The 14991-nt window shown below is 36.2% G+C and overlaps 1 non-coding gene across 1 annotated transcript; it reads left to right on the top strand.

Annotated features, from left to right (window-relative positions):
• Positions 1 to 11744: 11744 nt before the first annotated feature.
• Positions 11745 to 11847, top strand: LOC117713258 (U6 spliceosomal RNA). Its single transcript, XR_004607425.1, has one exon. It is a non-coding gene; the product is annotated as a U6 spliceosomal RNA (small nuclear RNA).
• The last annotated feature ends 3144 nt before the right edge of the window (positions 11848 to 14991 follow it).

Genomic DNA, 14991 nt, shown 5'->3' with positions numbered 1-14991 from the left:
GTTCCATCCATTTGCCTGTGAATTTCGTGAAGTCATTGTTTTTAGTAGCTGAGTAGTACTCCATTGTGTAAATGTACCTCATTTTCTGTATCCATCCCTCTGTTGACTAACATCTGGGTTGTTTCCAGTTTCTGGCTATTATAAATCAGGCTGCTATGAACATAGTTGTGTTCTCTAAAATGAAATATAGAATTTCTAAAATAATTTTAATTGATAATATTCTAAAAAAACATATTTGGATTCAACATTCACTCATTAATTGAAATGCTTTGATTTTCATGAATTCTGTGATTATTAAATTAATGTGACTTTCTTTGATCTTGAAAATTCAAGGTAACAAACAGTTTTTTAGTGCTGAGATTATTTGATGAATAAGAATGAGTATATATAAAAAAAGAATGAGTATATGTTTAATCCTGGTGTTAAGGCTTCAGAAAATTAGTAAAATTAAAATGCACAGCTCACAATAATTGTTCTCATATGGGCTGTAATCACAATATATCTGGCTATAGAATCATAAGTCACAGAAAGTTAAAGCAGTCAAAGTAATGTAGACATATAGAAAACCATTTTATTAGTCATTTTTAACATTCCCTGCAATAATTACATTCCTTTCTATTCTTAAATAAGAGTCTCTTGTCTTTCATGTTAATTAATATGTGCCTGTATTTTATCATGGGCCTCAGACCCACAAACTTCTTTCAAGACTCTATAATCTTCAATATAATTATTAAACTGGTAGCATAAGTGGGTAATACTAATGATTGAAGCATAAAGAATCTGAGCAAATCACAAATTCATGCTTTCATCTCAACTGAAGAGATTATATTCATGAATATCAAGAGCTCAACAAAAAGAGAAAAGAGTGTGTAAAATCAATTACTCAACCAATAAGTATTTATTTTGTACCAAGTTATTGTCAGATGATATTTTGGATCTGGGATCACTCAAATGTCAAAGACACTTTCTGTTCAAATGAAGTCATAACAATAGTCAATACTATGTTATTTTATACATTCCAGGGTACAGATTATGTGTACCAGAGCTTAAGCAGTATGCAGAGAAAGGTTCCATCAAGGCTGAGTATGTTCAAGATATAGTCTAAGAAATGATACAGGATTTGAGACATGGATGATGAAAAGAGTTCAAACTAAACTTTGAGAGCAATCAAAGGGCATGTTTAAAGGAATCAGAATGTTACAAAGTTATAAAAAAAACGCTTTGTGTTCTCATAAACACATTTGTAATGGGAAATAAATATTTGATATGACATGTTTAAATAGATACTATTTTAATTTACAGTGGATTACAACAGAAAACAATACTATCACACTCCTCTTTGAAATCTCCTTATAATAGATACACATATGTATCAGTTGTTAGATACAGGGACTATTAAGATGATGTAAGTACATCTCATAATTTCAAACACTGGAGAGATTTGCCTATTAAGTAATGTTATGGAACTCTCATGAAGCAGCTCACAGACTGAATAGTGGAATGGCATAAAATGGTCCCCTCCTTCCACCACTGAAAGACAATCTGATAAGATATGTGAGCTTCAGGAGCCTCTATACGATTGGCAGATAATCAAGAAATAATTGAGTTAATATGGTTTCTGGACCAATTCTCTTGCTTTCAAAGCTATATGTGCCTTAAACTCTTACAGTCATGGCCAGACAGAATATCCCTAATTACTCATCAGAAAGAAATATTTCAAGTTTGATTCAAATGAACCCAATCTGTTGAGAATCTGCACTCTGCCTCAATGCTTTGGGGCTAAGTGCTCTGGTCAAGAGAGAGAGAGAGTGGGGCTGCAGGGAAGAGACACCTTCGAGACAAGACAGGTTCTGATCAAGTCTCAAGTCTCCTTTATTGAAGGGAATTCTGAGGTATTTATATGCTTTTGCCACGTGCCTTTCAGGTGTTGATATGACGTAAGCCTTACAGGCGTCTATAGCGTGGATAGCATGTTCACCGTACGCCTTGCAGGCTTGGATACCACATGCGCCTTACAGGCATATATGGCATAGATAGCACGTGGACAGCACATGAACTGTATGCCTTGCAGGCGTGGCTACCACGTGTGCCTTGCAGCTGGGGGCAGTAAACAGTAACACAAAATATGTGGGATATCAGAATGTGCTTCAGCTGTTGTAGGCTATTGAAAACCAAATCTCTTATCAAGGTATATGGTTCCAGATGGCTGCAAAGATAATCTAGCCACTTTCTGCTAAAAGTCAGCTCCCAATACCAATCTATGACCAGAGAGTATACAAATGGAAGGTAATATTGAATAGGTGAGAGATTGAAAGGAAATCAAAATGGATTTAGATTAGGGAGTTAGGAGAAGACAAAAATTATAGCAGAGAAGTAAGCACAAGTCAGCCTATATTTAGAAATCCTGTTAAAAAGTTGTCACAAGAGCAACTAGAATTCATTAGAGAGATTTAAATAAAGGACTGACACAGATGGAGATTAGAAAAAGACAAACACCTCATATATTCTCTTTTACATGCATCTTTGTCTCAAATCCTCTATGCAGTTAAGCTGGAGTATATAAGGAGCTAGAAACAGGCCATTGGTTGGTGAAGGTAGAGTTCTTATTGCAATGAGTCATGGTCAATACAATATCATTACCATGAAAACAATTACAGACAAGCAACTGTGGTGTCTCAGCTGTAGATGGACTGTCTATATCATTACCTATTCCCAACAAGACTCAGGGAATATAATGGAAGAAAGGCAAAGAGTATATAAGAACTGAGGGAGAGAAAGAAGTGCGATGAAATGCTCTGGACATGATGTAGCTATTACGCACATAACAGACAGTCACTCTGATTACCTACTCAAGACCTGCACTTAGTCAATTAAAAGAAATCTTGCATGTAGGCAGCAGCTCCTGATGACCCAACGTAAACTGAGAAACTACTGAGAGCTGACGGCTGCTGAGAAAAAACACTCTTCTGTGGTTGTGTAACTACTGGTAAGGTCCTAAAGCAGGAGGAGAGACTGTGAAAGGCACACCATTAATAGTCTGAATAGTCTTGCTTATTCAAGCATACATACACACACACACACACACACAGACACACATACACACTAACACACACAATCTACAGAAGCATTGGGAACCTATCTAATCATAAGAGGCTAGCTGACTGCCAGCTCTAAGTATCCTACTGCTTAAACCTTCAACCAATACTATATGAGTCATCACCAAACCCTGCATTTACTTGGATGTCTGGTTTAAACTCTGTTCTCCACATTCATATAAGACTCACTTCACTGAGCCATCTCCCTGCCATTATACTATTGATATTTTAATCAGCAAGGCAACAGGTTCTGTCTCACAGAATTACTCTTCATTACCTTAGTAAGAACTTGAAAGCTTTTTAATTTCTAAGTGCAAATTAGCATAGGTTAAACTTTCCTATTATTAGTAATCGATGGCTGGCAAGACAGAAATCACGAGAGGAGGGAGAAGGGGAGAAGGAGAGAAGGAGAAAGTAGAGGCAGAGAATGGAGGGGACAGTAGGGAAGTTGGAGTGTGTCTGAAATTTGCTAGGTTTGTTGCTCTTCATATTCTGTTTCCTTAGAATGCAAACATGGTGTCTTCTGTGTATTTATTTATTATATGCACACAATCAATATATACCATCATGTAGTTTCGCCTTGAAGTACAGAACCAGAGATCTTGGAAATCTTAAAGATAGAACAATTTGTCATTTGAGCTACCTACTGTGAACTGGCAAGAGCACTTGAAAACATATCTAAAAGTCTGATAAAAAGCTCTCTGAAATTACCTTTGCTTTGAGTGGCAGAACATATTGCCTTTAGAGCTTTTAAATATAAAATCATGAGCCATATATTCAGACATATAAATGATAATTGCAAAGGATAGAGTGCCTTTGCTTACCAAAGCAGTCTTATATTTGAACATTGTTTCAGATGAACCATTCTTTTCTTAACTATCACAAGAAATATGCAACATACTTCAATATATTATACTTTTGTAATTGCCTTTCATTTCAGAGCGTTAGTCTGAACCATTTGAACTCGGTAGCATCACTTTGGCAAAATCCCTAACTTTTTATTAAGTCATCAAAATTTAAACCAATTTGTTAGTTCTTTCTTAACCAAACATCTATGTTTTCTGTTTAGTCTGTGACAAGCAGTATCTTAATGAATTCATATAAAGATTTAATAAATTTCTAATTATACTTACATAGTTTGTGTCATGTCAACAGTTGTATCTCCCAACTCTTTCCCACTTGAACTCAACGTCAGCCAGCTTAGCAGTGGGATGCAGACAGCAGATATCTTTATTTGTGGCTATTTTTGTTAATTATCTCTTCATTTCTTAGACTTTTCCTGCTATTATCTGGTTTGTCATTATCTTTACTTAATGTTTACATGCAAATTTAGAGTTTTATCTTTTAATAGTTGAACATATCATAATTATTGAAATAATAAAGAGGTCTGAATTTTGCTTCTGATTTTTTGGTGTTTCTCTCTCTCTCTCTCTCTCTCTCTCTCTCTCTCTCTCTCTCTCTTTTAATTTGACAAAAGCATGAACATTTATTTTCTGTTTTGAACTATTTGTAAGCTTTTATAATTTTTGAGGTACCTGTCCTTTGAGCACCATTGCTGTTACCTGTGCATTGAATGGATTTTCATGGAATAATAGTATTTCTTTAAAATATTTAACGTTTAAAGTGTGAGGCAAATGAAGTGTCAGACATACATTATCTCCCTATATGTCACAATAAAGATGTCAAGCATGTGCTGATAAACGGCTGCTTCTCCCCTACCTATGAAGGGTATGTTTCCAAACATCTAGGGTGTGTCCGAAGCCCTGGGTAGTCCAGGTCATCCATGTTTGCATGCATACGTAGACTGTATGAGGTTTCCTCCTCTTATAAATGCATACCTGTGGTAAACATTCATCTATTTCACATGTAGGATGTGTTTTAGTGATTGCGTTTTAAGTCTGAGTTGGCAATACCACTACTTTAATTCTTTAGTGTCAGTGTTAACTAAAATAATGGTTATCTAATACAAGCACTGTGTTACTGGGAGAGATTAGCTAACACCCAAAATAAGTACTAAATGACTAACTGGGAGCTAATGTACACAGTGTAAGTTTTACTGGGCAGATAGATGTTTCACTTTAAAGGAGGATACAGCAAAAATTCACCATGTTATCCCCAGGTAACCTATGATTTGATAGTTATAGACTGTTTATCTGTGACTTTAAATTTAATACTGTTTATGCCATGAGTAATTGCAATACATGTAATCCAAGAAAATGAAACTACAGAGAAATATATACTCTGTGGGTGGATTTATAAATATATCAACTGTATTGGCTAGTTTTTGTCAACCTGGCATCAGCTAGAATCATCAGAGAGGAAGAAGCTTCTATTGAGAAAATAAATTTATAATATCAGTCCGTAAGGCATTTTTTCAGTTAGTGATCAATGGGCGAGGCCCATCCCATTATGTGTGGGACAACTTTTGGGCTGCTGGTCCTGAGCTCTATAAGAACCCAGGCTGAACATGCCATTAGGAGCAAGCTAGTAAACAACACCCTCCATGGCCTCTGCATCACCTCCTGCCTCCAGCTTCTATCCTTGTTTGAGTTTCTTGGATTATGGACTACTATGTGGAACTGTAAACCAAATAAGACCATTTCAACTCAGCTTGCTTTTGATCATAGTAGTCCATTACAATGAAAGAAATCCTAAGACAGCAAATAAGAATATCACAAGCCTTTCAACACACCTGTACACTCACAAAACCTGATCGAATGCAGGTATGAGCTAAGAAAGGGTAGATGTAAATGCATTAGATGCTGTATCACTTCAACTCTGCATTGTAGCATATCCTATAAAATAGAATGGTATGTTTTATTTTAATAAAGTGGTATATTTTATATAAAAGTTTACATTTTTACTAAATTCTAGTATGTATACACAGCTGATGAAATTCTGTAAGTCTATCAATGTGAGAAAAAGGTTAGAGGGACATGATTTGAGCTGCTGATAATGTAGGGCCTGCAATATGATTTTTTAAGCCCTACAGCCGAGCCCGATGTTTGGAGAAAGAATGACTGATTATAATGGTTATTTTATTCTTTTATGCAAGTAATAAAAATGCATTAAAATTCACAAATACACATGATGCCAAATGAGGTAAAAAGTAATATATCTCAGAACCCTCAAGTGGCCAACTCTAGGTCTAATTACATATTTTATAGCATGTGACAAATTGTGACCTATTTTCTTTTTATGTCATAAAATAAGAAAAAAATAAACACTTAAAAATTAGTGGTAGGGACTAGACTGATGGCTCAGTGGTTAAGAGTGTTTGTTGGTCTTACAGAAGACCCAAGTTTGGTTCACAGAATCCATATGGATAGCTAGCAACCACCTTTCTGATTCCAGATACAGGAAACAAAGCATTTTCTTCTGGCCACCTCTCTCTCTCTCTCTCTCTCTCTCTCTCTCTCTCTCTCTCTCTCTCTCTCTCTCTCTCTCTGCAAACACACAGATATACAGAGGGAGAACGGCAGGGAGAGGGAGAAGGAGAAGGTTATTGAGATTTTAAAATGCTCTTTCTACTTCAATATTTGAAAGTATTCTAGGATTTAGCCAGCCTGCGTGGTCTATTTATTTATTTATTTATTTATTCACTTTACATCCTGATTGTAACCACCTCTCTTCCCAGTTCCGCCCACTCATAGCCCCCTTCCACCACGCCTTCCTTTACCTCTGACAAAAGGTATCCTGAAGCTCCAAGGTAATTGAAGGAGGAAGGCAGATCTGCAATGTATCCGTACAGATCTTCTGAGGACCTCTCTGCACATTCTCCCCAAATTGTCAGGGGTTGCTATGCATTCATTTATGTCCATCTCACACAGGGCACCTGTCTAGCCAGGCCAGCAATGACAAATATACCTGTCAATAGTGACTTTACATGTTGTATTATTGTGACAAGGTTTTAACCTCAAAGAAGAATCAAAGTCTCACAGTGTCTCCCTGTGAATCCACTACCTGTCCATTAACAGTAGTCGTTGTTTACACCAACATTTGGACAGAAACTGTGAAGATGTAAAAGACTCTTGCTTCTCCAGCCCCTTCTAAGAAATTAACACTCCTGTGAATACTCCAGAAGAAAGGAGCTTCCTATGCCTTTGTCCTCCTGGGTAGCGAGGGCTGACCTGTGAACCCGCTACTGATTCCTATGGAGGGAATACTTGCTGACATGGAGGCACCTGCCATAACGGCCCTGAGGATCCTGTCTGCATCTGCCCTGCTGGTAACGCTGGAAGGTTCTGAGAGACAAATTACAACGAGTGCTTCCAGCCCTAGCCACAATGGGACTGTGTGCCACGGTGGAATCAATGTCTATTCCTGCTTGTGTGCCTAGATAACAAGGCAGGCATTGTGACTTGGAAGTAGATGGATTTGTTTTGATTTCTGCATGAATGAGGCAGTGTGCCTCAATGAGTTATGAAGATACATTTGTGTCCGTCTTCTAAAGTATTCTGGTATGGACTGTGAGTTGGAAATTGATGAATATGTGTAGGGTTACTTGGGGTCCCGTGTCTGCTCTGCCACTGGGGAGGTGGGTCCTGGGAAGTTTGAATGTGCTTCCTCATGCTGGAGCTGGCATCTGCAGGTGTCTGGCTAAGCCGCAGGACACCACTTCAGGGTTAGAAAAGCACAGTCTGAGGTCCCTGGGAAGCCAGAGCAGGCTTTGGGGTCCCTGGGCCTGTAGGGAGGTGGGGGCCATGGGCAGGATGTGGCCAGTGACTGAGGGAGAAAGTGGGGGAGCAGCTCCAGCTGGGTCCTGCTGGGATGAGTTCTTGGTTTGGTTGGCTGACGGCTGGCTTGGTGCTCATGGCTGGGAGCACAGAGAGGTCTAGTATGGGAGAGGAGAAGGCAGCTCTGTAGGTAAAGGCCTTCTCTATGGCTCCCCATGGCAGATCCCAATGGAAAGACTCAGTCCATGGTTTTAAGGCTTTTATTGTCATGGTGGAAACAGGATGAGTAAAAACTGTACCCCAGTTTCTCAGATCAGGCCTGAGGTTAAATACCTTTTGCAGGGAGGAGTGTCTGGGAAGGGGAGTTTAATTGGCTAAGCCCTTCAAGACTTTAGGTATCTCATTAAAATGTAGATCTGTGGCCTATGTGACCACAGGTCAGGTCAGGGTCTCTACCTGTGGAGGAGCTTGGGGCATTGCCATTAGGGCTGTGGCCACAAATCTATGAAGGGCTGTGACCTCTTGTTACGAGCCTAGTGTCCGGGAACCAAGAAAAACACCTGCGGTCCCTCAGGATCACCAGGGTTTCCTACCTTAGCTCAACCAGGAACCAGGCTAAATTTCAGGGTTCTACAAATATGGATCGCAACCATGTTCTTGGTGCTTACTTCTGTAAATATGTACCTGAATTTCTTGGAGACCACAATGAACTCAACTTTGATATATGTGCCAGTAAGCATTGTCTCCATTGAGGCCTGTGTAGGTTTTAAAAATAACTTTTTAGTCTTTTAGTAGAAGCAAAAACTAACTAACTAACTAGATAAATAAATAAATACAAAGGCTTTGGATAGCTTCAAGCTTAAATCATTAAAAAAATAAAAACAATTGCTTTGGCTATATTTGTATCAACTTGACACAGTTAGAAACAAATAAAAAAGAGAAACTTCAATTGAGAAAACATCTCCATAAAATGTTCTCTTTGAGACATTTTTTTTTATTATTAATTGATAGAAGAGAACAGACACTGCTGAGGTCAGTGCTGCTTTTGGGAATATGGTTCTAGATTATATAGGAAAGCTGACTGAGCAAGTTATGAATTGCAAGTCAATACTCAGAGTTCTCCTTGCTCTCTAATGTACTTCCTGCCTCCAAATTCCTGCCTTGAGTTCCTATTGTGATTTTCATTCATGATGGACTACAAACTATGTAAGTAAATAAACTTTTTCCTCTGTAAGTTGTTTTAAGCCATGCTTATTATCATGGCAGTAGATTGGAAATGTGAAATTGAGTATTATGAAACAGAAAATATAAATTGCCTAGTCTACTAGCTTGTATGATATTCTTTGTGAGAAAATGAAGAGAGAGTTTTTTTTATTTTCATAGAGGATACTTTAATGAATATTTATTCAAAAGATATTATGTACCTAGATATAAATATAGATGTAGATTATATAGATATAGAAGATATAGATACAGATATAGATGTAGATGTATATGTAGACATAGATGTAGATAATATAGATATATAGATACATAGATATATAGCTAGATATATAGATATATAGATATAGAGATAGATATAGGAATATAGAGATATAGAGATATAGAGATGATATATAGATATATAGATATAGAGATGATATAGAGATATATAGGTGATATATATTTAGATATATAGATGATATATAGATATATAGATGATATATAGATATTTAGATATATAGTTGATATATAGATAAATAGATATATAGATATAGGAATATAGAGATATAGAGATATAGAGATGATATATAGATATAGAGATATAGAGATGATATAGAGATATATAGGTGATATATATTTAGATATATAGATGATATATAGATATATAGATGATATATAGATATTTAGATATATAGTTGATATATAGATAAATAGATATATAGATGATAGATGATATATAGATATATAGATATATAGTTATTGATATAGATGTAGATGATAGATATATAGATATAGAAATATATAATATAGATGATATAAATAGAGATACAGATGATAGAGATGATATGGATGATACAGATGATATACATAAAGATACAAATGATATAGATGATATAAATCATATTGATATAGATTATATATATATGTATATATATATATATTGCAATTTCACTGCTTTCATCCTATTCTTCCTATTTCTTTCTCACTAAAATCAACCTTTTGAGTATGAATTCTTTTGTTAAAATAAGAATCCTCTTTCTTAAATTCATTATTTCTTTTATTATTTTATGGATAAGGCTTATAAAATCTTTCATATATTTTTTCCAAACATTCTAAATTTAATCATACCTTTACAAGTGGATTTTGACAAACATATTACAACATTCTATTAAGATGAAGTCATGAAGTCATGTTATGTCTTCATGAAACTGAGAATAGTGTGGCTATTTATCTACACGAATAGATCAGTAAATTTTCTAGTGAGTAAACTTATAAATGAGAGAATGTTATAGATACTGGAAACAAAGGAAAAAATGGGTTCCGTATTTTCTATAAAGTAATCTCTATATAAATATGAAAAATACTCAAAGGATGGCATAACGATAAGTCTAAAGTCTAGAACTGTGGAAGACGATAAAAGCATAAACAGCCTGTAAATGGATAGAGGCACTAATGCTAATTTTGTTTTGTAAGGTAGATTACCTACATTGGATTTTTTCCCCATGGTTGCGGCCTGAGCTGCCCCATGCTAAAGGGCCAGAAATGTCTCAGACTGCTCTGTCAAGGTTGGGACCAGCACTGCCAAAAGCCTTGGGGGCTAAACTGTTAGAGCCAGCACTGCCCCAAGCTGCTCAAGTCCGTGGGTCAGGGTTCAGCAAGAGAGTGAGTGAGGATGGATGTGAAGAATGGAGACCAGACAGAGTGCGATTCAATCCCGTTTATTCTTCAGTCTCTCTTTTTCTCTCCAAGTCCCAAGTCTTGAGTTCCTAGTCCCTAGTTCCTAGTCCCTAGTGCCTCCAAGTTCCTAGTTCCTTCTTCCAAGTGCTAAGTGCCTGATGTCTAATTCCAAGCTCTTCCTCCAAGTGCCAAGACTCAAGTGCCTAATTCCTACTCCAAGTTGTACTCTAAGTTGTACTCTCTAACCTAATTCCTAGTTCCAAGTTGTACTGCAAGTTGTACTCTCTAACCTAATTCCTAGTTCCAAGTTGTACTGCAAGTTATACTGTCCAAGTTCTTCCTCCAAGTTGTACTGCACTCTTCTGTCTACCTCTTGCCTTTTATATGTCTCATTTCAAAGTTATGCCTCTAAGTCATGCCTTTAAGTCATGCCCTTAGACCTTGTCTCTAAATCTGATCTCTAAGTCACGCCCTTAAGTCTCAGCTGTAAATCACAGCTTTAAGTCTCACATACCCAAGGGAAGATCCTGGGTATCTAAAGCAAGATGTTATCAGAGTGTGCTCAGCTGTTGTAGGCTGATATAATCAAGTCTCTTGTCAGGGTATATGGTTCAAGATGGCTGCAAGGATGATAGCCACCTTCTGTCAACTCCCCACATCCCATACCTTTTATTCACAGGAAGAACATGCATCTGCTAAATGTCTGCTGAAACAAAATAGAGTGATTTCTGAATATAAAGTCAAATGGCCCTTAACATGACCAAATATACTGATTGCCCCATAACTGCAAAATCCTTGGCAAGTGAGGCAGGATAGCAAATAAGAACTGTCTATGAATGAATTATACAGACTTTTTCATTAAGAAGAAAGGAGTTGTGTATTGTAATTATGGTGGTTTAATGAAAATTGGCCCCCACAAAATCAGGATTTTCACTCTTGGTCCATAGGTGATGATGCTATTTATAGAAATTTTATCCTGGGTAGCCTTTGTATAAGAAGTGCATCAATGTAGGTGGGCATTGATATTTCATATCGTCAGCCCACTTTCAATTTGATATTTCTATGTCATTCTTATGATAAAAATGTGTAAAAATTGTTTTGGAAGCACATATACCAAAATTGGGATATTACAAAGAAGATTATAATGGCCCCTGTGCAAGGATATCACTTGAATTTGTGAAGTGTTCCATATTTTTGAACTGTTGGTTTGTGTATGAAGGGACAAGAAGGCAGAAGGGAAACTATTTGAAAAAAAGAAGCTCAGAGGAAGTGAGGGAAAAAAAGGCTATATAGGCTTTCAATATGATTGAATTACTTTATATACATTTATTAAAACGTCTTAACAAATTTCATTGTTTTGTATAATTAATAAGTGGTAATGAAATATGTTTCTGAGAAATTAAAACCATGTTATCTCTCAACTTTTCCTTTGACTGCCATGCATAATGGTTTCTGATATTCCTCCTTACTGAGATGAATTCATATCCCATAGTAACTAAAAGCTAAAAACAAAACACTATTATCTTTAAACAATCTTTAGTCATTGTGTGTTATTTCAGAAAGATAAAGATACTTAATATACCATTCAAAAATAATAAATAATGGTACAGAGTAATGAAGAGTAAAATTTTGTAAGTATCATGTGCTTATAAAAATTCAATTCAGTTGACAGTAAGGTTCATTTCATTTTTATTGGATTTTATTATTTACCTTTCAAATGTTATCCCCTTTTCCAGCTTCTCCCCCCAGGAAACTCCTATTCCATCTCCTATCCCCCTGCTTCTATGAGAGTATTCTCTGGCCCACCCACCCAGTCCTGCCTCCCTGCCCTTGTATTCCCCTACACTGGGACATCAAGCCTTCACAGGACCAAGGTCCTCTTCTCCCATTGATGCCTAACATTGCCATCCTCCACTACCTATGCAGCTGGAGCCACATGTACTCCTTGGTTGGTGGTTTATGTTCTGGGGGCACTGGGGGGTATGGTTGATTGATATTGTTATTCTTCCTATGGGGTTGCAAACCCCTTCAGGTCATTCAGTCTTTTCTCTAACTCCTCCATTGATGACCCTGTGCTCAGTCCAATTGTTGGCTGTGAGCATCTGCCTCTGTAATTATCAGGCTCTGACAGAGCCTCTCAGGAGAGAGCTATATCAGACTTCATTGACAGTAAGGTTCATTTTATAAGTTCTTTTTAATGTTAAAAATAACTGGAACATTGGCATCAATATACTTTTCAAGAACCATTTTAATACAATGATTCTTTGATGACTTTAATTCAGATTATACCATGAATGAATCTGTTTTTTCTTTATTATACTTTTATAATAATTACAATATGGTAGCTTTCAAAGGTATAGTAAGAACACGATAATATAGAAATCATGTAATTGTAAGTTATGTCATGATCCTGGCCACCATTGTTGCCTTTCATATTTTAGCATGAATAGGAACCTCTAATTTTGTGTACGCTTTCACATTGTTTTTTAACTTGATTTCTGAAAACATTAGATTAAATTTATTTTGTTTCCTATTGTATCTTTAATGACATAATCATTTAATGTTTTAGTATTCCTTCCAGAAATACTGATAGTTAGAAAGCTTGAAAGGTTTTAGGTTTTTAAACAATTGAAACAGAAACAGTTGATGATTAAACCAGCTTGTATAAATAAAAGACAGAGAGGAGATAGAGACAGAGAGAAGAGAGAGAGAGAGAGAGAGAGAGAGAGAGAGAGAGAATCTGAATGTGTCCTGAGTTGTAGGGTTCTTTTGAAAATCACAGAAGAGACACTGAGTTATCTGTATATAAATCTTATATCAGGAGGAGAGTCTGGGCTACAGATATTAATTTAATGGTTGGTTGATTTGCTCTATTAATTTAGTCATTAGAATCTGGCTATGTGATGACAATCAAAATTATAATAAAGCATTGGGATATAAAACTGGTTATACACAAGTAGTGTTCTGAAACTGGTGTTTCCTGTCTCCAGAGATGATCAAAAATTACCTGGGTAAAGAGAAGATAGGCTGTCAATATAATTTTAATTTAAAAAGTGAAATCATACTTTGGAAAAAGAGGGTGTTTACTTGTTAAAATGAGACATTTCTGAGGAATCTAGGAGAGACAAATTTGGAGCAATAAAAATCAGAACACTAAACCTAAATACAAAAGGTGAACCTTCCCACTGCACTTCTTTTAATAAACTTGTGATAGATGTCACAATGGATTTGAGAATAAAACCAGGAGCTCTGTATGTGTGACTGTAATTCTAGACCTTGCAAGATAGTATCATCTTCAGCTACATATCTAGTTTCTGGGCAGACTCCACTAAAAGAGAAATTACTTATCAACAAAGAGAAAAAAAAATCCTTAAAGCTAAAGATGTAAAATAGCCTTTTCAAAGTTGTCATAATGTTACAATGAAAACATTAAAATGTTTACATTAGAATTGCTGTGATGTAATTAAACCATCCACAGGCTAAATTTCTTTATATTGATGAATCTTTAAATGCAATAGATGTTAAATTTATCTACATTAATAACTTCAAAAGCAAACACAAAGAATTTCTTGACAAAAGTTAAATAGATACAAACACATCTAGAGTTTCTTAATACAAATAAAATATATTCTATTTATTTGTGATTTACTTTCATATATCTTATCAATAAAAATTACTCCCTTCAACAAAACTTGCATTTACTGACAACTTGTAAAGCAGGCTAAGAGACCCCCAAAACATAGATTGTAGATCATGCACTTATTTGCTTCTCAAATCTTTAAGGTAATTCCTGTTTCTGTTTGACTCATATGCATTGGAAGAGAACTCAGAGGATAGAGATGGATCTCACTTGAAAGCCTTCTTGCTGACAACTGGCTTTCATAAATCTGAAAGAGCTTCTAATGGAGGGTAGTCATCGGCAGTCCTACCCAGATGTGATATTTATGATCCAAGTATGGAACAGCATGATAAATTATTGCTAAAGGTGCAATAGTGACACTCCTATCTTGGTGGCAACCAACAGCTGTCTAGTTGGACTTAATACCCACTCAACAGGAGAAATATACATGCCTCAAGCTACAAGTTTATTCATCTTTCCAGGCCTGGTGGAGCTGGGCATCTTAGAAGGGGACGGTTTACTTCTATTTTATTAGACCAGCATACTTCTTAACTATTCACTGTATGCTAACTCACAAAGACTGCATCAGCAAGCAGGTTCTACATTGGTCTGAACCAGATCCTCTGCATATATATCCTAGCTTGCAGTTTAGGATTATTATATAATTTCTTAACGAGTGAACAAGTGGGTCTCTGTTGCAGGCTATTAGATCATACTGTCA

This window comes from Arvicanthis niloticus, chromosome 7 (assembly GCF_011762505.2).
Source record: "Arvicanthis niloticus isolate mArvNil1 chromosome 7, mArvNil1.pat.X, whole genome shotgun sequence".
NCBI classification, from domain to species: Eukaryota; Metazoa; Chordata; class Mammalia; order Rodentia; family Muridae; genus Arvicanthis; species Arvicanthis niloticus.
Note: the sequence above shows the minus strand (reverse complement) of the source record. Positions and strands in the feature narration are given on the sequence as shown.